At 37.6% G+C, this 22,490-nt stretch overlaps 1 protein-coding gene and 1 long non-coding RNA gene across 2 annotated transcripts in view; both read left to right on the forward strand.

Moving 5' to 3' along the window:
* Positions 1 to 22,490, forward strand: part of ZSWIM5 (zinc finger SWIM-type containing 5) — a 248,859-nt gene that overhangs the window by 95,814 nt on the left and 130,555 nt on the right. The gene's annotated exons all lie outside the window — the stretch shown is intronic.
* Positions 16,228 to 18,621, forward strand: LOC128775257 (uncharacterized). The gene is made up of 2 exons (XR_008419869.1): positions 16,228 to 17,957; positions 18,198 to 18,621. It is a non-coding gene; the product is annotated as an uncharacterized LOC128775257 (long non-coding RNA).

Below are 22,490 nucleotides of genomic sequence, written 5' to 3' on the forward strand. Positions count from 1 at the left end.
GCTTAACTGGCTGAGCCACCTAGACACCCCTACTCCTGCTTTCTTTTGATTAGCATTTGCATAGTATATCTTTTACGGTCAACCTACTTACATTGTTATGAGTTCCTTCTACATGGGATATATTTGGGTAATGTTTTTTTCTTTTTTAATATGCATTATCTGTTTCTGTCTTTTAATTGATATGTTTAGATATTTTATATTTAATGTAATTATTGGTATGTTATGACTTAATTCTTTCATTTTTTGTTTTCAGTTTTTTCTTACTATTTCCTGTTTCTCTGTTTCTTTTTCTGAGGGTTAGTTGAACATTTTTTAGAATACAGTTTTATTTTTGGTGTTTTTGAGGGTATCTAGCATAATTTACTGCTGTTGACATTTTATCACTTCAAGTGAAATGTGGAAATCTTACCTTTCTTTACAGTTCTTACCTTCCCCATTTATATTATAAACTGTCTTACATATTCCCGCTACATGCATTTAGAAGCACATCAGTGTTATAATTTTTTTCTTTAAGCAGCAAAAATAATTTAGAAAATTCAACAAAAGAGGAAAAGCCTTTTACTTACCCGTATTTTTGCTTACTGCCTTCTTCTTAGTGTTCCAAGATTCCTTCTGGTATCATTTTATTTCTTTGTTTTTAAAAATTAATTAGTTAGTTAATTAATTTTAAATTTACATCCAAGTTAGCGTATAGTGCAACAATGATTTCAGGAGTAGATTCCTTACCCATTTAGCCCATCTCCCTCCCACAATCCTTCCAGCAACCCTCTGTATGTCCTCTATATTTAAGAGTCTTATGTTTTGTGCCACTCCCTGTTTTTTTAATTATTTTTGCTTCCCTTCCCTTATGTTCATCTGTTTTGTCTCTTAAATCCTTATAGGAGTGAAGTCACGTGATATTAGTTTTTCTCTAATTTCGCTTAGCATAATACCCTCTAGTTCCACCATGTAGTTACAAATGGCAAGATTTCCTGCTTTTTGATTGCCGAGTAATACTCCACTGTATGTAGACACCACATCTTCTTTATCCGTTCACCAGTTGATAGACATTTGGGCTCTTTCCATACTTTGGCTATTATCGATAGCACTGTTATAAACATTGGGGTACATGTGTCCATTTGAAACCGTACCCTTTGGATAAATACCTAGTAGTGCAATTGCCGGGTCATAGGGTAGTTCTATTTTTAATTTTTTGAGGAACCTCTATACTGTTTTCCAGAGTGGCTGCACCAGTTTGCATTCCCACCAATAGTGCAAAAAAGATCCTCTTTCTCTGCATCCTCTCCAACATCTGTTGTTGCCTGAGTTGTTAATTTTAGGCATTCTGACTGGTGTGAAGTGGTATCTCATTGTGGTTTTGATTTGTATTTCCCTGATGATGAGTGATGTTGAACACTTTTTCACATGTCTGTTGGCCATCTGGATGTCTTCTTTGGAGAAATGTGTATTGATGCCCTTTTCCCATTTCTTCACTGGATTATTTGTTTTCTGGGTGTTGAGTTTGATAAGTTCTTTATAGATTTTGGATACTAACACTTTATATCTGATATCTCATTTGCAAATATCTTCTCCCATTCCATCAGTTGCCTTTTAGTTTTGCTGATTGTTTCCTTCACTGTGCAGAAGATTTTTATTTTGATGAGGTCCCAGTAGTTCATTTTTGCTTTTGTTTCCCTTGCCTCCAGAGTCGTGTTGAATAAGAAGTTGCTGCAGCCGAGGTCAAAGAGTTTTTGCCTGCTTTCTCTAGGATTTTATGGCTTCCTATCTTTCATCCATTTTGAGTTTATTGTTGTGTATGGTGTAAGAAAGTGGTCTAGGTTCATTTTTCTGCATGTCACTATCCACTTTTCCCAGCATCATTTGCTGAAGAGACAGTCTTCATTCCATTGGATATTCTTTCCTGCTTTGTCAAAGATTAGTTGGCCATACGTTTCTGGGTCCATTTCTGGGTTCTGTATTCTGTTCCATTGATCTGAGTGTCTGTTTTTGTTCCAGTACCATACTGTCTTGATGATTACAGTTTTGTAATACATCTTGAAGTCCAGGATTGTGATGCCTCTAGCTTTGGTTTTCTTTTTCAATATTGCTTTGGCTATTTGGGGTCTTTTCTGGTTCCATACAAATATTAGGATTGTTTGTTCTAGCTCTGTGAAAAATGCTGGTGTTATTTTGATAGGGATTGAATTGAATATGTAGATTGCTTTGGGTAGTATCGACATTTTAACAATATTTGTTTTTCCAATCCAGGAGCATGGAATATTTTTCCATTTTTTGGTGGCTTCTTCAGTTTCTTTCATAAGCTTTCTATACAGTGTATAGATTTTTCACCTCTTTAGTTAGGTTTATTCCTAGATATTTTGTGGGTTTTGGTGCATTTGTAAATGGGATTGATTCTTTGATTTCTCTTTTGTTGCTTCATTATTGGTGTAGAGGAATGCAACCAATTTCTGTGCATTGATTTTATATCCTGTGACTGCTGAATTCATGGATCAATTCTAGCAGTTTTTTGGTGGAATCTTTTGGGTTTTCCATATAGAGTATCATCTGCAAAGAGTGAAAGTTTGACTTCCTGGCTGGTTTGGATGCCTTTTATTCCTCTGTGTTGTCTGATTGCTGAGGCTAAGACTTCCAATACTGTGTTGAATAACAGTGGCGAGAGTGGACATCCCTGTTATGTTCCTGACCGCAGGGGGAAAGTTCTCAGTTTTCCCCCATGAGGATGATATTAGCGGTGGGGCTTTCATATACGGCTTCTATGATCTTGAGGTATCATCCTTCTATTCCTACTTTATTGAAGGTTTTTATCAAGAAAGGATGCTATATTTTGTCAAATGCTTTCTCTGCATCTGTTGAGAGTATCATGTGGTTCTTGTCCTTTGTTTTATTAATGTGTTGTATCACATTGATTGTTTTGTGAATAGTGAACCAGCCCTGCATCCCAGGTATAAGTCCTACATGTTTGTGGTGAATAATTCTTTTAATATATTTTTGGATCCAGTTGGCAAGTATCTTGTTGAGGATTTTTACATCTGTGTTCATCAGGGACATTGGTCTATAGTTCTCCTTTTTAATGGGGTCTCTGTCTGGTTTTGGAATCAAGGTAATGCTGGCTTCATAGAATGAGTTGGAAAGTTTTTCTTCCATTTCTATTTTTTAGAACAGCTTCAAAAGAATAGGTGTTAACTCTTCTTTTCTTTAAATATTTGGTAGAATTCCCTTAGAAAGCCATCCAGACCTAGATTCTTCTTTTTTGGCAGATTTTTTATTACTAATTCGATGTCTTTACTTGTTGTGCATCTGTTCAAATTTTCTATTTCTTCCCATTTCAGTTTTGATAGTTTATATGTTTCTAGTAATTTGTCCATTTCTTCTGGATTGCCCATTTTATTGGTGTATAATTGCTTATAATATTCTCTTATTATTGTTTGTATTTCTGCTGTGTTGGTTGTGATCTTTACTCTTTCATTCTTGATTTTATTTATTTGGGTCCTTTCCTTTTTCTTTTTGATCAAACTGCCTAGGGGTTTATCAGTTTTGTTGGTCCTTTCAGAGAACTAGCTCTCAGTTTCATTGATCTGTTCTACTGTTTTTTGTTTGTTTGTTTCGATAGCATTGATTTCTGCTCCAGTCTTTATTATTTCCTGTCTTCTGCTGTTTCTGGGTTTTATTTGCTGTTCTTTTTCCAGCTTTTTAAAGTGTAAGTTTAGGTTGTATATCTGAGACCTTTCTTCCTTCTTTAGGAAATTTTGGATTGCTATATACTTCCCTCTTATAACTGCCTTTGCTGTGTCCTAGAGGTTTGGGACTGTGGTGTTATCATTTTCATTGACTTCCATGTACTTTTTAATTTCCTCTTTGACTTCTTGGTTAACCCCTTCATTCTTTAGTAGGATGTTCTTTAGTCTCTAAGTATTTGTTATCTTTCCAAATGTTTTCTTGTGGTTGATCTCAAGTTTCATAGCGATGTGGACTGAAAATATGCACGGTATGATCTCGATCTTTTTGTACTTGTAGAGGGCTGATTGTGCCCCAGTATGTGATCTATTCTGGAGAATGTTCCATGTGCACTGGAGAAGAAGGTGTATTCTGCTGCTTTAGGATGAAATGTTCTGAATGTATCCATTAAGTGCATCTGGTCCAGTGTGTCATTCAAAGCCATTGTTTCCTTGTTGATTTTTTCATTAGATGATCTGTCCATTGCTATAAGTCGGGTGTTGAAGTCCCCTACTATTATGGTATTATCAATGAGTTTCTTTACATTTGTGATTAAGTGATTTATATATCTGGGTGCTATCACATTTGGAGCATAAATGTTTACAATTGTTAGATCTTCTTGGTGAATAAATCGCTTAATTATGATATAATGCCCTTCTTCATCTCTTGTTACAGTCTTCATTTTAAAATCTAGATTGTCAGATATAAGTATGGCTACTCTAGCTTTCTTTCAGTGATCGTTAGCATGATAGATGGTTCTCCATCCCCTTACTTTCAATCTAAAGTGTCTTTAGGTCTAAAATGGGTCTCTTGTATACAGCATATAGATGGATCTCGTTTTCTTATCCATTCTGTTACCCTATGTCTTTTGATTTAGAGCATTTAGTCCTTTGACATTTAGAGTACTAAAAGATATGAATTTATTGCTATTATTTATTGCCTATAGAGTTGCCTATAAATAAATAAATAAATTTATTTATTTATTGCTATTATTTATTGCCTATAGAGTTGGTGTTTCTGGTGGTGTTGTCTGGTCCTTTCTAGTCTTTGTTGTTCTTCCCTCCCCCCCACCATCTTTTCTCCCTTCAGAGAGTCCCCCTTGAAATTTCTCGCAGGGCTGGTTTAGTGGTCACAAACTATTTTAAGTTTTGTGTGGGAAACTTTTTAGCTCTGCTTCTATTTTAAATGACAGTCTTGACGGATAAAGAATTTTTGGCTGCATATTTTTCTGATTCAGCACATTGAATACATCCTGCCACTCCTTTCTGGCCTGCCAAGTTTCCGTGGATAGGTCTGCTGCAAACCTTGTAGGTAGGTCTTCCCTTGTAGGTTAAGGACTTTTTTTCCCTTGCTGCTTTCAGGATTCTTTCTTTGCCTGAGTATTTTTTGAATTTGACTACGATATGCCTTGTTGATGGTCAGTTTTTGTTGAATCTAATGGGAGTCCTCTGTGCTTCCTGGATTTTGATGTCCGTGTCTTTCCCCAGGTTAGGAAAGTTTTTCACTATGATTTGCTGACATAAACCTTCTACCCCTTTTTCTCTCTCTCCGTCTTCTGGGACTTCTATGATTCTGATGTTATTCCTTTTAATGAGTCACTGAGTTCTCTAATTCTTATATCATGCTCTTTTGCCTTAGTCTCCCTCTTTTTTTCCGCTTCATTATTCTCCCTAAGTTTGTCCTCTATATTACTGATTCCATGCTCTGCTTCATCCATCCTTGGTGGTGTGGCACCATTAGAGATTGCAGCTCAGTTATAGCATTTTTTATTTCATCCTGACTAGCTTTTCTTTTATCTCCACAAAAGGGATTCTAATCTATTTTCAACCCCAGTTAGTATTGTTATTATCATGATTCTAAATTCTGGTACGGACATCTTGCTTGCATCTGTGTTGATTAAATCCCTGGCTGTCATTTCTTCCTGTTCTTTCTTTTGGAGTGAATTCCTTCATTTCATCATTTTGATGGAAAAAAAGAATTAATAAAGTAAAAAAATTAAAAATTATAAAATTAAAAGCAACACACAAAAAGTCAAATAAGAGATGCTAGACCCTAGGAGTGTTTTGGTTTAGTTGTTGAAAGAAGCTTGATAGATTACAGAAAAAAGGGAAAGGTAAGGAAAAACAAAGAAAAATTAAAAGGGAAAACGCTTAAAAATTTGAAAAAATGAATACAATAAAAGAGAATAAAATGAAATCATGGAAGTAAAATAGAATTTTTTAAATTTACAAAAATAAAAAATATAGAAAAAATTAAAGAAAAATGTTTGTAATAAAAATGGAAAATAAAAATAATTTTTTCCTCTTTCTGTATTCAAGAATAAGAAAAGAAAAAAACAAAAAATTGAATAGATGGACCAGTGAACAGAATGAAATATGATTGAAATTATATCTGGTGTCCCCTAGAAGTCAAACTATGAAGCACTTTACAGTCCGTAAACTAAGCAGGTGGAAAGACTTGTGTTCCTCAAGAGCACAGTTGGATCAGTTGGGCGGGGCTTAGTGTAATGGCTCTGTTCTCTACTAGATGGCACTGCTTAGCTTACAGGGGTAGATTGTTATGTCGCATATAGGCGTGTATGTGCATGTACAGGAGGGGTGAAAATGGCATCACCCAGCTAACCAGTCTCTGGTATTAGAACTCTGTGCTTTCCCGGCAATCAGGCACCCCTCCTTTGTCTCCAGCTTCTGTCCACTCCCCGCTTTTACAGTGTCCGTGACCAAGCCGTCAGGCTGTCAGAAGGCACCTCCCTCCTGAGTTTTATCTCAGATGGGGCTGGGTTTCCAAATCCCTCACTTCTGAGGGACTGTGGCTTTGACCCTTCCTGACCCTCTGGAGGAGGGTCTCCCCGAGCATTGCCCAGGTGCTGGCCTGCCCCTAGGATCGTTGGAGAGACCATGCTGCTGCTGATGCCCAGAGACTGCAGCTGGGTGCCAGGTCACCCCAGAAAAAACTTCAGATAGTCATGTTGCAGCAGTGTTTCAGGGATTATGGTAAATCACAACACACATCTGGCACCAGGCTTCATCCTTAACATCCTTGTTCCAACACCAGCAAAAGTGGTTGTTCTCTGGGGTCCTCTGGGACCTTTGCCTGTGGGGAGGCCGTCCAGCCTCTACCAAATGTCCTCCCAGCAGGGGAACCATCTCTCTCCGTGTGGCCTGAGGACAACTCAGACCTTGCTCTCTGCTCCTGGGGATCTGCCCTTCCCACCAGAGCACTGCCAGGTATCGAGCTGCAGAGTTTCAGACTTTGCTCTTCCCTTGTTTGTAGTCTTACTGTAATTTAAACTCTCTTCTTTCTCCTTTCTCCCTTTTTTGTTCATTCCTTTGCAGCTATTTCCACTCTTCCTCTCTCTCTCCACCTGCTTTCGCGGTGGGGGGTGCTTTACCTGTACTTCCCCCCACCCCTGCGTCCATCCTCTCTCCGCTAGCAAAAATTGCTCCCTGCCCTCCATGACTTCTCTCTCCCCCAGTTCACCTGTCCGCACTGGGTACCTGCTGCGTTCTGTGGTTCAGGTTGTGCAGATTGTTGTGTTATCCTCAAATCAGTTTTTTAGGTATCCAAGATGGTTTAGTGTTGATCTGGCTGCATTTCAGGGATGAGAGATATAAAAAAAAAATCTTCCATACTGTTCCACCATCTTAGCCCCTCTACCTCATTTTATTTCTTTTTAGAGAACTTCCTTTAAGTATTCTTTTATTTATTTCTTTTTTCTTTCTTTTTTTTTTCAATATATGAAACTTATTGTCAAATTGGTTTCCATACAACACCCAGTGCTCATCCCAAAAGGTGCCCTCCTCAATACCCATCACCCACCCTACCCTTCCTCCCAGCCCCCCATCAACCCTCAGTTTGTTCTCAGTTTTTTAGAGTCTCTCATGCTTTAGCTCTCTCCCTAGGCATTCTTTTAAAGTAACTATCCTGGCAACAGATTTCTTCTGGTTTTACTTCATCAGACAATGTCCTGATTTCTCTTTCAGTCCTGAAGGATATTTTTACTGTACATAAAAGTCTGGGTTTAACAATAAAACAAATAGAAAAAAATATAGCAAGTGTTCTTCAACAATGGAAAAATGTCATGCCACTTCCTTCTGGCCTCCATGGTTTCTGATGAGAAATCTGCTGTTATTTGAGTTGTTTTCCCCCTGTAGGTAAGGTGTTGTTTCTCTTGCTGCTTTTAAGAACTTTTTTCCACAAATGTTATGTATTTTGTGGATTTTGTTGGGTATATAGTTATTTAGAATTCACTCAGTTTCTTGAATTTATAGGTTTATGTCTTTTATCAAATTTAGGAAGTTTTAAGATATTATTTTTTCAAGCTTTGCCCACTTCTCTCTTTATGGGGCCCCAATGATGTTAGATATTTGGTTACAGTTCAACAGTTCCCTGAGGCTATTTGGTATGTTGGGGTTTTCTTGTTTTGTTTTGTTTTCTCTCTGTCAAGTTGGGTAATTTCTATTATTGTGTCTTCATGTTTACTGGTTGTTTTCCCTCTTCCCTTTATTCTGCTGTTAAGTCTATCAATTGAATTTTTAATTTTCAGTTATTATATTTTCTAGTTCAAAAATTTCTGTTCAGTTCTTCTTTATGTCTTATATTTCTTTCCTGAGAGTTTTTATTTTGTTAATTTACTCCAAGCGTGTTTATAATTGCTTTTTGAAGCATTTAATTGGCTTCTTGAAGATTGTCAAACAGTTTTAATATTTCTATTATTTTTTGGTTTATTTTCTTTTTTTAGTTTAAATTTTAGTTACTTAATATACAGTGCAGTGTTGGTTTCAGGAGTAGAATTTAGTGATTCATCACTTACATACAACACCCAGTGCTGTATGGGTGACATACACCCAGTGCTGTATGGGTGTATGGGTGGCAACACCCAGTTGCCCTCCTTAGTACACATCACCCATCTGGGCCATCTCCCACCCACTTCCCCCTGTCAACCCATGGTTTGTGCTCTATCATTAAGAGTCTCTTGTGGTTTGTTTTCCTCTCTTCTCTCACCCTCCCACCCTCACTTCTCATGTTCATCTGTTTTGTTTCTTAAATTCCACATATGGTATTAATCTTTCTCTGACTTATTTCGCTTAGCATAGTACACTCTAGTTCCATCCACATCATTACAAATGGCAAGATTTCATTCTTTTTGAGGGCTGAGTAATATTCCATTGTATACATATACCACTTCCTCTTTATTCATTCATCAGTTGATGGAAGGGGTGCATGTACCCCTTTTGAATCTGTATTTTTGTATCCTTTGGGTAAATACCCAGTAGTGCAATTGCTAGGTCATAGGGTACTTCTATTTTTAGTTTCTTGAGGAACCTCCATGCTGTTTTCCAGAGTGGCTACCCCAGTTTACATTCCCACCAAAAGTGAAAGACGGCTCACCTTTCTCCACATCCTCCCCAACATCTGTTGTTTCCTATGTTCATTTTAGTCATTCAGAGGGGCACCTGGGTGGCTCAGTTGGTTAAGTGTCCAACTTCTGCTCAGGTCATGATCTCATGGTCCATGAGTTTGAGCCCCATGTTGGGCTCTATGCTGACAGCTCAGAGCCTGGAGCCTGCTTGTGATTCTGTGTCTCCCTCTCTGCCCCACCCCCCTTCCCTCTCTCTCTTTCTCTCTCTTGCTCGCTCTCTCTCAAAAATAAGTATTTAAAAATTTAAAAATTTTAGTCATTAAGACATGTCAAGTGGTATCTCATGGGTTTTTTTGTATTTGATGCTGAGTGATGTTGAGCAACTTTTCATGCGTCTGTAAGCCATCTGGATGTCTTCCTTGGAAAAGTGTCTCTTCATGTCTTCTGCCCATTTCTTAACTAGATTATTTGTGTTTTGGTGTTTGCTAAGTTCTTTACAGATTTTGGATACTAACCCTTTATCTGATATGTCATTTGCAAATATCTTCTCCATTCCATCGGTTGCCTTTTAGTTTTATTGAATTTTTACTGCGCTGTGCAGAAGCTTTTTATCTTGATGAAGTTCTAATAGTCCATGGTTGCTTTTGTTTCCCTTGCCTCTGGTGATATGTCTAGTTAGAAATTGCTCTTGCCAAGGTCAAAGAAATAACTGCTTGTGTTCTCTTTGATTTTTGATGATTTCCGGTCTCACATTTAGGTCTTTCACCCATTTTGAATTTATTTTTGTTTATGGTGTAGGAAAGTGGTCCATTTTTCTGCATATCACTGTCCAGTTTTCCCAGCACCATTTGTTAAAAAAAGATTGTCTTTTTCCATTGGATATTCTTTCCTGCTTTGTTGAAGATCAATTGACCATATAGTTTTGGGTCCATTTCTGGATTTTCTGTTCTATTCTATTGATCTGTGTTTGTTTTTATGTCAGTACCATGCTGTCTGAATGACTGTTTCTATTATTTTTGTGTTGATGTGTAATGGTTGACTTTTTTCATTCAAGTGGAGATTTTCTTGGTTTTTGGTATGAGTCATTTTCAGTGGAAACTTGGGCATTTAGGGTGTTATGTTTTAAGACTTTGCATTTTATTTAAGCCTTCTGTTTTAGCTGGCTTCTTCTGACACAGCTATGGCAGTGGTAGGAAGGGAGCTGCCTCATTACTGCCAGGTGGGAGTATGATTGACAAATAAGACAATGTAATGTATCATTTGTGTAATACAGATAATAAAGATCAAACAGGTTAGCAAACAGAGAAAACAATATAATTTGATATAATCGAAAAAGATATCTTAGAATTAATGGGATTTTAACTGGTCAAAAGAGATGAATGCAATTTGTATATACAGAGGAAGACAATGATTATTTTAGTATGATCAAAGGCACAAAAGTAGAAAAGAGCTAGTCTGTGTTTAAGGGGAGCAGAAAGATACTGATAAGATAACCATACTTTCTTAACTTGATCACTTAGACCACTATCTGATACCATAAACAAAAATTAACTCAAGATATGCTAAAGACATGACCTGAAATCATAAAACCCCTTCAAGAAAACATAGGTGGTAAGCTCTTTGACATCAGTCTTGGTGCTGATTTTTTGGATTTGACACCAAAAGCAAAGATAACAAAGGCAAATATAAATAAGTGGAATTCCTCTCAAACTATAAAGTTACTGGATGACAAAAGACACTACCAGCAAAATGAAAAAATAGCCTACTAAATGGGAGAAAATATTTGCAAATCATATATCAGATAAAGGGTTAATATCCAAAATATATAAAGAACTCATGCAACTCAATAGCAAAAGCAAACAAAAACTCAATCTGATTTAAAAATGGGCAAAGGATCTGAATAGACATTTTTCCAAAGAAGACCTATAGAGCCAACAGACACATGAAAGATCTTCAACATCACTCATCATCAGGGAAACGCAAATCAAAACCACAATCAGATATCACTTTACACCTACCAGAATGGCTAGTATCAAAAGGATAGGAAATAACAAGTGTTGTCAAGGATGTGGAGAAAGGGGAACCCTTGTGAACTGTTGGTGGGAATGTAAAATGGTATAGCCACTATAGAAAACAATATGGAGGTTTCTTAAAAAATTAAAAACAGAAATACCATATAATACAAAAATTCTCCTCCTGGGTATTTACTCAAAGAAAACAAAGCACTAATTCAAAAAGATATGTAAACCCTTATGTTTATTGCAGCATTATTTACAATAGACAAATTATGGAAGCAATCTAAATGTCCTTCAATAGATGAATGGATAAAGAAGATGTGGTAGACGTATGCATAATGTAACATTACTCGGTCATAAAAAAGAATGAAATCTTGGGACACCTGGGTGGCTCAGTCAGTTAAGCGTCTGACTTTAGCTCAGGTAATGATCTCACAGTTGTGGGTTCGAGCCCCACGTCAGGCTCTGTGCTGATAGTGCAGAGCCTGAAGCCTGCTTCAGATTCTGTGTCTCCCTCTCTCTCTCTGCCCCTCCCTGCTCACGCTCTGTTTCTCTCTCACTCTCAAAAAGTAAATAAACGTTAAAAAAAATAAAGAAAAAAGAATGAAATCTTGCTATTTACAACACCATGGATAGACCTAGAGGGTATTATGCTAAAGGAAATAAATCAGAGAAACATAAATACCGTATGATTTTACTTATATGTGGAATCTAAAAATCACAACAAATGAACAAACAAAAAATAGAAACAGATGCATAAATACAGAGAACAAACTGGTGATTGCTAGAAGGGAGCAGATGGTGACTGGGATTAAAATGTATAAAATTACATTTATAAAATAAATAAGTCACAGGGATGAAAAGTACAGCATAGGGAATATAGTTAATAATGGTATAATAATCGGGGCACCTGGGTGGCTCGGTCAGTTAAGTGTCTGGCTCTTGATTTCAACTATGGTCATGATCTCACAGTTTGTGAGTTTGAGCCCTGCATTGGGCTCTGCGCTGATGGTTTGGAACCTGTTTGGGATTCTCTCTCTCCCCCTCTGTCTGTTCCTTCCCACTTGTACTCTGTCTCTCAAATAAATAAAAACTTAAAAAAAATAATATTGTAATAACATATGGTGACAAATGGTAACTACACTTATCATGGTGAGCATAGTGTAACATATATAATTGTTGAATCACTGTTTTACACCTAAAGCTAATATAACATTGTGTGTCAACTATACTTGAATTAAAGGAAAAACTGATTACCATACTAAAAGCCTAAGTGCCAGGTGCTAGTTATATTTCCTATGTGCTCTTGGAGAAAAAGCTGAGGAATTGAAACTAGTTCCTTATTCCTAATTTTCTAAGTCATGGAATGAATAAAACTCATTGCTGTGATATAGTGAACTTCATTGAACAGAGTGATACAGGATTCATATATTTGGCTACAAAAAAAGAATACAAACATAGAATACAGACATGCTGTACACAAGACTGGACCAGCCATCAGTTAAAAAGAGAGAACTATACATTCTTGTTTGTCAGTTACTGACAAAAGAGTATGGAACTCTCCAACATTATTAATTTGCCTGTGTTCTTTCAGTTCTGTCAGCTTTGGCTTCATATTCTTTGGAATATGCACCTATTATTAGGTGCATCTACATTTATGATTTTTGTATTTTCCTGTTGTAATTATTTTTTAAATTCTTTTCCTGATCTTCAGAACTTTCATAATTCTGGGCTTCTCCTCACTGCAGCCAAAATAGCATAGAGAAACAGGTCTTTGATTGCTTGAGTCTGTTCCTATGTACCTAAGTAGTAAAGATGCCAATCAAGGGAAATCTCAGTTGTGGAGTGCCAACACTCCACCTGTATGTTTACTTTCAAGACTGTACAGTGGCTTTTGAATATTTCTCCACTGTTTCTGTGAAACTTTTCCTTAATAACACCATCCTTGACTTGATACCATCCTGACCTCCTGAAAACAAGGTATGAATTCTCTTGGGTTCCATCTATAACATACATTCAAGGTAATGATGGTCCTTGTTAGTTCTTCCTGCGTTAACTTTTCCTAAAGTCCTAGAATATCTGAAGATATTTGTAGATGGATATTTTTAGAATTCTGGAAAGAGCAGTTCTTCCAAAGGACTTACAGAGCAATGACCTACTGCCTCTTGTATACTTCTCTCACTAACTGATGTGACTGAAGTCATTTATTCTCAGTCTGTCAGATCCAATATGCCCCTTTTTAATTTTTTTTTTCCTAGTCAAATAGTTTTTATTTTCTTCAAATAATAGCTTTGGTATTTGCCCTCCCTTCCCTCGTTTTAACAAATATTTTATAAGGCTCCCTTCAGTCTCCTGAAATTCAGTTAATAGAAATTCATAATATAACCTACTCACCATGTAATATCTAAAAAATAAATATATCCTAACAATGTATAAAACAAAAAAGAATAATTTATTAGATGACATGTTTCTATATATGAACATGTGAACATTTGAAAGAGATTAGAACACATGATAAAGTGTTCACATATTTTTACCTATCTATAATTTAATTCATCAATATATTGAGCCCTTACTGTGTGCCATGCTGCCATTCACTAAGTGCTAAGAATGTAGCAGAGTACAAAATAGGTTTAAAAAAAAACAAGACAAAACAGAGGCGCCTGGGTGGCTCAGTCAGTTAAGCATCTGACTTCAGCTCAAGTCATGATCTCGCAGTTCGTGAGTTCGAGCCCTGCGTTGGGCTCTGTGCTAACAGCTCAGAGTCTGGAGCCTGCTTCAGATTCTGTGTCTCCCTCTTTCTCTCTGCCTCTCCCCTGCTTCTGTTCTCTTCCTCTCTCTCTCTCTCTGTCTCTCTCTGTCTCTCTCTCTCTCTCATAAATATTCAAAAAAATTTTTTAAAGACAAAACAACTGTAAGCTCATGGAGCACTTGTTCTATGGGGGGTAGATAAATAATAAACAAGAATACAAGAGGTAGTAAATATTAAAGACAAACTGAAATGCCCTAATAAGAAATTGAATTTGTAGTTAGAAATCATTCTACTAAAAAATACCAGGCCCAGATGGCTTCACTGGTGAATTCTAAAAAACCCTTAAGGAAGAAATAATACTAACTCTACACAAATACTTACAAAAATTTGAAAAGGAAGAAATACTTTCCAATGCATTTTATGAGGCCAGCATTACACTGCTATCAAAACCAGACAAAAACATTACAAGAAAACTATAGACCAATAATCCCCTATAACCAAAGATACAAAAATTATGAACAAATTTTAACAAATCAAATCCAATAATATATGAGAAGGATAATGAATTACAATGAAGTGAGAATTTTCTCACTCAGGAATGCAAATTTAACATTCAAAAATTAATAAATTTAGTTCATCATATTAACACATTTTAATGATGTAAATAAAACATTTTACAAAATCCAGCATGATTTCTTGATAAAAACAAAAAAATGTAAAAAGGAGATTAATTTCCAACTCATTCTGTGAAACTAGCATTATCCTGGTAACAAAATTACACAAAGATATTGCAAGAAAACGATAGACCACTGTCATGAACATCAGTCCAAAAATTTTAACCCAATTTTAGCAAATTAAATTCAGTAATATATTAACAAAATAATATATTATGACTAAGTGAGGTTTCTTTCAGGGATGCAGGGTTGATTCAATGTTTAATAATCAACTAGTGACCTGTAATTCCACTTTTAGGTATATACCTGTCTTAGTCTGTTTGGGCTACTGTAACAGAATACTGTTTACTGGGTGGCTTATAAACAACAGAAATTTGTTTCTCACAGTTCTGGAGTCTGGGAAGTCCAAAAGCAAAGTGCCAACATGTTTGGGTTCTAATGAGGACCCTCTCCAAATTGTAGACTGTCAACTTCTCATTGTATCCTCACATAGTGGTAGGGCAAGGAATCTCCCTGGGTCCTCTTTTACAAGGGCACAGATCTCATTCTGAGGGTGGAGCCCTCATGACCTAATCACTTCTCAAAGTCCTCACTTCCTGATATCATCACCTTGGGCATTAGATTTTCAATATATGAATTTTGGGTGGACACAAACATTTAATCTATAGCAGAACCCAAGAGAATTGAAAACACATGTTTACACAAAAACTTGCACATGGATGTTCACAGTAGCCTTACTCATAATAGATAAAAAGTGGAAATAACTCTTATGTTTATCAGCTGATGAATGAAAAAATAAAATAAGGCATATTTATACAGTGAAGGTATCACTTAGCAATAGAAGAATGAAGAAGACACTATTAAAGGAGTGAAAACTCACAGAATGAAAAAGAATATTTATAAATCACTATGTGTAATGATGGCCAACAGTCACATGAAAAGGTGCTCATTATCACAAATCATCAGGGAAATGCAAATCAAAACTACAATGAGATATCATCTCACACCTGTTAGAATGGCTATTAGCAAAAGACAAGAAATAAGAAAGAAGTGTTGGCAAGGATGTGGAAAAAAAGGAACCCTTGTGCACTGTTGGTGGGAATGTGAATTGGTGCAGCCACTGTGGAAAACAGAACAGATACAACTAGATAACAGCTAGCTACATCAGTGTAAATAATCCAGAAACAACCCGATGACTGATGGAACAAACTCACCACAGCTAAAGGTAAAGAGGCCACATCAAAGAGGGTAGGAAGAGTGGAGATGTAGTGGGGAACTAAATGGATTTCTCACACTATAGTGGGAAGGAGGGCCACTGCAGGCACAGAGAGGGGAGTAAACAGGCTTTCACACCAGGGAGTCTGCATGGGAAGGATGAATCCCCATAACGTTTGGTTTTGAAAACCAGAGGGGTCGAATTTTATGAGTTCTTATAATCCGTGAGGCTTAAAACCTAGAACTTTAAACATAGGCAGGCTCATGGGAGAGCAGGAAGGGCCAGCAGAAACAGAGTCCCTGATTTTTTTTTAAATTTTTTTAAATGTTTATTTCTGAGAGAAAGAGACACAGTGTGATTGGGAGAGGGGCAGAGAGAGAGGGAGACACAGAATTGGAAGCAGGCTCCAGCCTCTGAGCTGTCAGCACAGAGCCTGACATGGGGCTCGAACTCACGAGCGGTAAGGTCGTGACCTGAGCTGAAATTGGACACTTAACCAACTGAGCCACCCAGGCACCCCTAGAGTCCCTGCTTTTAAAGAGTTGGGACAATAGCCCCCATGGCAATACAGCATAGAAGCAGCAGTTTGAAAAGTCTGGGGTATACCTGAGGGAGATTTGTTTACTAATCTCAGAGTGTATGCTGGAGGGGCAGGGATCCTTGGGCAACTTCTCCAGGAGCTGGCAGGCACCACTTCCCTCTCTGGCCCCCCAGCCTTGACCATGGACACCTGCAGGAACCAACCCAACTTACAGCATGCCCCACCCCTGAGTTCTGTGAACAAGCCCTCTCCAGCCAGGCCTGAGCTGCAAGTCCCCTCCTATAGCAGACCTGCACAACCTTTGTTAACATCATGTGTCCCACCCCCGTGCTTTGGTAGATCTTCCCCCTTCAGCCTGGCCTGCCTTGGTCTGGGCAGCTTCAGGGCCCCTCCCACTGGCACAGATTTTTCTGGCACCGCAGGCTCTGCCCCTGTGATCTTCTGCAGTTCAGTGCCACTGCATTTCTTGTAAACACAAGACTGGCCCATTTACAACTCAGGGACCAAACCCTGCCCACAACAGGCAAAGAGCCATCTCAGACAACTGGACTGAAAGCAAAAGCAGCTCAGCCACAACAGCAGGACAAATGCAACACACATAGGAGACACCCCTGAAGCACTGGATTCTGGTGAACAGGGAACATTGTACTGCAGGGCACTATAGGACCCTTTCTTCATAAGGCCACTACTTTCAAGAGTAGGAGACATAGCTGACTTTCCTAACATATAGAAAAAAACACAGACAAAATGAGGAGAGAGAGGAATATGTCTCAAGTGAAAAATCAGGACATAAATCACAGCAAGAGATCTAAACAAAACAGAGATGAGGAATATGCCTAATAGAGACTTTAAAGTAATGGTCATAAAGATACTCACTGGACTTGAGAAAAGAGTGGAGGACCTCAGTGAGACCCTCAACAAAGAGATAGAAAACATAAAAACAAATCAATCTGAGATGAAGATCTCAATAAATGAAATTAAAAATACACTAGAGAGAATAAATAGACTAGAGGAAGCGGAAGAATGGATCAGCAAGCTGGAGGGCAGAGTAATGGAAAGCAATCAAGCTAAACATGAGAACAGACTTAGAGAACTCAACAACATCATAAAGCATAATAACATTAGAATTATAGGGATCCCAGAAGGAAAAGAGAGAAAAGGGGGTGAAAATGTATTTGAACAAATGATAGCTGAAAATTTCCCAAATCTGGGGAAGGAAACAGAAATCCAGATCTAGGACTCATAGAGAACCTTCAAAAAAATCAACCCAAAGAGGTCCACACCAAGATACATAGTAATTAAAATGGCAAAAAGTACTGACAGACAATTTTCAAAGCAGCAAGAGAAAAGAAAACAGTTAACATACAAGGGAAATTCTATAAGGCTATCAGCTGATTTTTCAGCAGAAATTTTGCAGGCCACTAGGGAGTAGCATGATGTATTAAAGTGCTGAAAGAAAAAAAATCTGCAGCCAAGAATACTCTATCCAGCAAGGCTGTCCTTCAGAATAGAAGAGATAAAGAGTTTCCCAGACAAAAGTTAAAGGAATTCATGACCACTAAATCAGCCCTGTAAGAAATGTGAAAGGAGACTCTTTGGGAAGGGAAGGCCATAGGTAGGAGTAAGAAAAGTAGGAAACACAAAAGCAGTAAAATTAAGTATATCTATAAAAATGAGTCAAAGGTGGGGCGCCTGGGTGGCGCAGTCGGTTAAGCGTCCGACTTCAGCCAGGTCACGATCTCGCGGTCCGTGAGTCCGAGCCCCGCGTCAGGCTCTGGGCTGATGGCTCGGAGCCTGGAGCCTGCTTCCGATTCTGTGTCTCCCTCTCTCTGCCCCTCCCCCGTTCATGCTCTGTCTCTCTCTGTCTCAAAAATAAATAAACGTTAAAAAAAAAAAAATTTAAAAAAAAAAAATGAGTCAAAGGATTCACAAAATAAAAAGGATGTAAAGTACAACAATGTATACCTAAAACATAGGTGGGAGAAGAGTAAAGAATGGGTTCAAATTTGGGGCACCTGGGAGGCTCATTGGTTAAGCGTCCAACTCTTGTTTTCAGCTCAGGTTGATCCAAGGATTGTGTGATCGAGCCCCATGTCAGGCTCTGCACTGAGCATGGAGCCTGCTGAAGATTCTCTCTCTCCCTCCCTCTCTCTCTCTCTCCCTCTCTGTCTCAAAAAAAGAAAAAAAGGAAAGAAAAAGAAAGAATGGGTTCAAACTTAAGCAGCCACCAATTTAATATAACTGCTATACACATAAGATGTTATGCACAAATCTAATGCTAACCACAAATCAAAAACCAGTAATAGATACGCAAAAAAAAAAAAACAAAAAAACAAAGAGAAAAGAATCTCAGTGTATCTCTAAAGAAAGCCAACAAATGGTGAGAAAAGAGAGCATTAGAAGAAAGGGACAGAGAAGAACTACAGAAACAACCATAAAACAAATAATGGCAATAAATATATATCACTATCAATAATCACTTTGAATATAGGTGGACTAAACTAATCAAGATAGGGTGACAGAATGGATAAAAAAGCAAGACCCATTTATATGCTGCCTACAAGAGACTCATTTTAGACCTTAATACACATGCAGATTGAAAGTAAAAGATGAGAAAAGCATTTATCATTGCAAATGGAGGTGAAAAGAAAGCCGGGGTAGCAATGCTTATATCAGACAAAATAGACTTTAAGACAAAGACTGTAACAAGAGACCAAAGTAGACACTATATAATGATAAGGAAACAATCCAACAAGAAGATATCACAATTGTAAATATTTATGTACCCAACATGAAAGCACCCAAATACGTAAAGCAGCTAATAACAAATATAAAGGAAGTAATCAATAGCAATACAATAATAGTAGCAGACTTTAACACCCCACTTACATCAATGGACAGATTATCTAAATAGAAAATCAACAAGGAAGCAGTGGCTTTGAATGACACATTACACTAGATGGATTTAACAGACATGTTCAGAACATTCCATCCTGAAACAGCAGAGTACACATTTTCAAATGCACATGAAACATTCGCCAAAATAGATGATAGGCCAAAAGACAAGTTTTAACAGATTTAAGAAGACTGAAGTAATACTATGCATCTTTTCTGACTACTATGAAACTAGAAATAAACCACAAGAAAAAGTCTGGAAAGAGCATTAGTACAGGGAGGTTAAATAAGACACTACTAAACAGTGAATGGGTCAACCAGGAAATCAAAGAAGAGATTAAAAAAAAAATACATGGAGACAAATGAAAATGAAAACACAATGGTTCAAAATCTTTGGGATACAACAAATCTGTTCTAAGAGGGACAGTTATAGACCTACCTCAAGAAGCAGGAAAAATCCCAAATAAACAACCTATCCTTACACCTGAAGGAGCTAGAAAAAGAATAACAAACAAAACCCCAAACCAGTAGAAGGAAGGAAAGAAAAAAAGATTAAAGCAGAAGTAAATGAAATAAAAACTAAAAAAACAAAGTAGATCAGTGAAACCAGGAGCTGGTTCTTTGACAAGATCAACAAAATTTATAAACCTTGAGCCAGACTCATACAAAAAAAAAAAAAAAGAAAGAAAGAAAGAAAGAAAGAAAGAGTGAGAGGACTCAAAATCAAAAAATGAAAGACGAGAATAGAAACCCCAGAACTAGACCCACAAACGTATGGCCAACTAATCTTTGACAAAGCAGGAAAGAACATCCAATGGAAAAAAGACAGTCTCTTTAACAAATGGTGCTGGGAGAACTGGACAGCAACATGCAGAAGGTTGAAACTAGACCACTTTCTCACACCATTCACAAAAATAAACTCAAAATGGATAAAGGACCTGAATGTGAGACAGGAAACCATCAAAACCCTAGAGGAGAAAGCAGGAAGAGACCTCTCTGACCTCAGCCGTAGCAATCTCTTACTTGACACATCACCAAAGGCAAGGGAATTAAAAGCAAAAATGAACTATTGGGACCTCATGAAAATAAAAAGCTTCTGCACAGCAAAGGAAACAACCAACAAAACTAAAAGGCAACCAACGGAATGGGAAAAGATATTTGCAAATGACATATCGGACAAAGGGCTAGTATCCAAAATCTATAAAGAGCTCACCAAACTCCACACCCGAAAAACAAATAACCCAGTGAAGAAATGGGCAGAAAACATGAATAGACACTTCTCTAAAGAAGACATCCGGATGGCCAACAGGCACATGAAAAGATGTTCAACGTCGCTCCTTATCAGGGAAATACAAATCAAAACCACACTCAGATACCACCTCACGGCAGTCAGAGTGGCCAAAATGAAGAAATCAGGAGACTATAGATGCTGGAGAGGATGTGGAGAAACAGGAACCCTCTTGCACTGTTGGTGGGAATGCAAATTGGTGCAGCCGCTCTGGAAAGCAGTGTGGAGGTTCCTCAGAAAATTAAAAATAGACCTACCCTATGACCCAGCAATAGCACTGCTAGGAATTTATCCAAGGGATACAGGAGTACTGATGCATAGGGGCACCTGTACCCCAATGTTTATAGCGGCACTCTCAACAATAGCCAAATTATGGAAAGAGCCTAAATGTCCATCAACTGATGAATGGATAAAGAAATTGTGGTTTATATACACAATGGAGTACTACATGGCAATGAGAAAGAACGAAATATGGCCCTTTGTAGCAACGTGGATGGAACTGGAGAGTGTGATGCTAAGTGAAATAAGCCATACAGAGAAAGACAGATACCATATGGTTTCACTCTTTTGTGGATCCTGAGAAACTTAACAGAAACCCATGGGGGAGGGGAAGGAAAAAAAAAAAGAGGTTAGAGTGGGAGAGAGCCAAAGCATAAGAGACTGTTAAAAACTGAGAACAAACTGAGTGTTGATGGGGGGTGGGAGGGAGGGGAAGGTGGGTGATGGGTATTGAGGAGGGCACCTTTTGGGATGAGCACTGGGTGTTGTATGGAAACCAATTTGACAATAAATTTCATATATTGAAAAAAAATGAAAGACGAGAAATAACAACTGACACCACAGAAATACAAAGAATTATGAGAATATTATGAAAAACTATAGGCCAACAAATTGGACAATCTAGAAGAAATGGATAAGTGCATATAACCTCCCAAAACTGAATCAGGAAGAAATAGATAATTTGAACAGACTGATTATTAGCAATGAAATTCAATCAGTAATCAAAAAATTCTCAACAGCAAATGTCTAGGACCAGACAGCTTCACAGGGGAATTCCACCAAACGTTTAAAGAAGAGTTAATACCTATTCTTCTCAAATGATTTAAAAAAATAGAAGAGGTAGGAAAGCTTCCAAATTCATTCTCCAAGTCCAGCATTATGCTGATACCAAGCCAGATAAAGATATTACAAAAAAAGGGAACTACAGGGTAATATCTCTGGTGAACACAGATGCAAAAATCCTCAACAAAATGCTAGCAAACCAAATCCAACAATACATAAAAAAATCATTCACCACAATCCAATGGGATTTACTCTGGGGATTACTTCTGAATCAAGAGTGATTCAGTATTTGCCAATCAATCAACATTGATACATCACATCAATAAGAGAAAGGTTAAGAACTATATGATCATTTTAATGGATGCAGAAAAAGCATTTGACAAAGCACAACATCCAATCATAATGAAGCCCTCAACAAAGTAGATTTAGAAGGAACATACTTCAACATAATAAAGGCCATATATGAAAAACCCACTGTTGGGGTGCTTGGGTGGCTTAGGGTTAAGCGACCAACTCTTGGTTTCAGGTCAGGTCATGATCTCATAGTTCATGAATTCGAGCCCTGCCTTGGGCTCTCCACTCAGAGCAGGGATCCTGCTTGGGAATTTCTCTCTTCCTCTCTCTCTATCCCTCCCCCTTCTATCTCAAAATAAATAAACAAACTTAGAAAAAAAGAAAAAGAAAAACCCATAGCTTAACATCATACTCAATGGAGAAAAACTGAGAACCTTTCCCCTAAGATCAGGAACAAGAAAGAATGTCCACTCTCACTGCTTTCATTCAACACCTACTGGAATTCTTAGCCACACCAATCAGACAACAAAAAGAAATAAAAGGCATCCAAATCAGTAAGGAAGAGAAGTAAAACTTTCATTATTTGCAGATTACATACAGCATATACATACAGCAATTCGTTGCTTTTCTATACAATAGTAATGAAGTAGCAGAAATTAAAAAAACAATCCCACTTA

Source organism: Panthera pardus, unplaced genomic scaffold, assembly GCF_024362965.1.
Source record: "Panthera pardus isolate Hobbes unplaced genomic scaffold, ASM2436296v1 HiC_scaffold_11, whole genome shotgun sequence".
In the NCBI taxonomy this organism is placed as follows: domain Eukaryota; kingdom Metazoa; phylum Chordata; class Mammalia; order Carnivora; family Felidae; genus Panthera; species Panthera pardus.